The sequence below is a fragment of the Musa acuminata genome, unplaced genomic scaffold (assembly GCF_036884655.1).
Source record: "Musa acuminata AAA Group cultivar baxijiao unplaced genomic scaffold, Cavendish_Baxijiao_AAA HiC_scaffold_1151, whole genome shotgun sequence".
Taxonomy (NCBI): domain Eukaryota; kingdom Viridiplantae; phylum Streptophyta; class Magnoliopsida; order Zingiberales; family Musaceae; genus Musa; species Musa acuminata.
In genome coordinates, this window is record NW_027021363.1 from 67,501 (window position 1) to 70,000 (window position 2,500).

The window sequence follows — 2,500 nt, forward strand, 5'->3', positions numbered from 1 at the left end:
GCAAAACGTCAGCCATCTCAGCACCCTGGAACCCCCCGGGTGGCACAGGGCTGGATGGGGCTTTCGTATAGCAGGGACGGTGCTGCCTCTCGCTTCGCTCGCTGTTCGCCGCTCACCGCTCGCTCGCTCAGCCAAAAATGGCCAGTTTTGGCCCGTTTTTGGGCTGTTTTGGCCTGTTTTTGGTCCGTTCTTGCATGGCGCGGTGACCGTCGTGAGCGGAGCAAAACGTCAGCCATCTCAGCACCCTGGAACCCCCCGGGTGGCACAGGGCTGGATGGGGCTTTCGTATAGCAGGGACGGTGCTGCCTCACGCTTCGCTCGCTGTTCGCCGCTCGCCGCTCGCTCGCGCAGCCAAAAATGACCAGTTTTGGCCCGTTTTTGGGCTGTTTTGGCCTGTTTATGGTCCGTTCTTGCGTGGTGCGGTGACCGTCGTGAGCGGAGCAAAACGTCAGCCATCTCAGCACCCTGGAACCCCCCGGGTGGCACAGGGCTGGATGGGGCTTTCGTATATAGCAGGGACGGTGCTGCCTCTCGCTTCGCTCGCTGTCCGCCGCTCGCCGCTCGCTCGCGCAGCCAAAAATGGCCAGTTTTGGCCCGTTTTTGGGCCGTTTTGGCCAGTTTTTGGCCTGTTCTTGCATTGCGCGGTGACCGTCGAGAGCGGAGCAAAACGTCAGCCATCTCAGCACCCTGGAACCCCCCGGGTGGCACAGGGCTGGATGGGGCTTTCGTATAGCAGGGACGGTGCTGCCTCTCGCTTCGCTCGCTGTCCGCCGCTCGCCGCTCGCTCGTGCAGCCAAAAATGGCCAGTTTTGGCCCGTTTTTGGGCCGTTTTGGCCAGTTTTTGGCCTGTTCTTGCATTGCGCGGTGACCGTCGAGAGCGGAGCAAAACGTCAGCCATCTCAGCACCCTGGAACCCCCCGGGTGGCACAGGGCTGGATGGGGCTTTCGTATAGCAGGGACGGTGCTGCCTCTCGCTTCGCTCGCTGTCCGCCGCTCGCCGCTCGCTCGTGCAGCCAAAAATGGCCAGTTTTGGCCCGTTTTTGGGCCGTTTTGGCCAGTTTTTGGCCTGTTCTTGCATTGCGCGGTGACCGTCGAGAGCGGAGCAAAACGTCAGCCATCTCAGCACCCTGGAACCCCCCGGGTGGCACAGGGCTGGATGGGGCTTTCGTATAGCAGGGACGGTGCTGCCTCTCGCTTCGCTCGCTGTCCGCCGCTCGCCGCTCGCTCGTGCAGCCAAAAATGGCCAGTTTTGGCCCGTTTTTGGGCCGTTTTGGCCAGTTTTTGGCCTGTTCTTGCATTGCGCGGTGACCGTCGAGAGCGGAGCAAAACGTCAGCCATCTCAGCACCCTGGAACCCCCCGGGTGGCACAGGGCTGGATGGGGCTTTCGTATAGCAGGGACGGTGCTGCCTCTCGCTTCGCTCGCTGTCCGCCGCTCGCCGCTCGCTCGTGCAGCCAAAAATGGCCAGTTTTGGCCCGTTTTTGGGCCGTTTTGGCCAGTTTTTGGCCTGTTCTTGCATTGCGCGGTGACCGTCGAGAGCGGAGCAAAACGTCAGCCATCTCAGCACCCTGGAACCCCCCGGGTGGCACAGGGCTGGATGGGGCTTTCGTATAGCAGGGACGGTGCTGCCTCTCGCTTCGCTCGCTGTCCGCCGCTCGCCGCTCGCTCGCGCAGCCAAAAATGGCCAGTTTTGGCCCGTTTTTGGGCCGTTTTGGCCAGTTTTTGGCCTGTTCTTGCATTGCGCGGTGACCGTCGAGAGCGGAGCAAAACGTCAGCCATCTCAGCACCCTGGAACCCCCCGGGTGGCACAGGGCTGGATGGGGCTTTCGTATAGCAGGGACGGTGCTGCCTCTCGCTTCGCTCGCTGTCCGCCGCTCGCCGCTCGCGCAGCCAAAAATGGCCAGTTTTGGCCCGTTTTTGGGCCGTTTTGGCCAGTTTTTGGCCTGTTCTTGCATTGCGCGGTGACCGTCGAGAGCGGAGCAAAACGTCAGCCATCTCAGCACCCTGGAACCCCCCGGGTGGCACAGGGCTGGATGGGGCTTTCGTATAGCAGGGACGGTGCTGCCTCTCGCTTCGCTCGCTGTTCGCCGCTCGCCGCTCGCTCGCGCAGCCAAAAATGGCCAGTTTTGGCCCGTTTTTGGGCTGTTTTGGCCAGTTTTTGGCCTGTTCTTGCGTGGTGCGGTGACCGTCGTGAGCGGAGCAAAACGTCAGCCATCTCAGCACCCTGGAACCCCCCGGGTGGCACAGGGCTGGATGGGGCTTTCGTATAGCAGGGACGGTGCTGCCTCTCGCTTCGCTCGCTGTTCGCCGCTCGCCGCTCGCTCGCGCAGCCAAAAATGGCCAGTTTTGGCCCGTTTTTGGGCTGTTTTGGCCTGTTTTTGGGCTGTTCTTGTGTGGCGCGGTGACCGTCGTGAGCGGAGCAAAATGTCAGCCATCTCAGCACCCTGGAACCCCCCGGGTGGCACAGGGCTGGATGGGGCTTTCGTATAGCAGGGACGGTG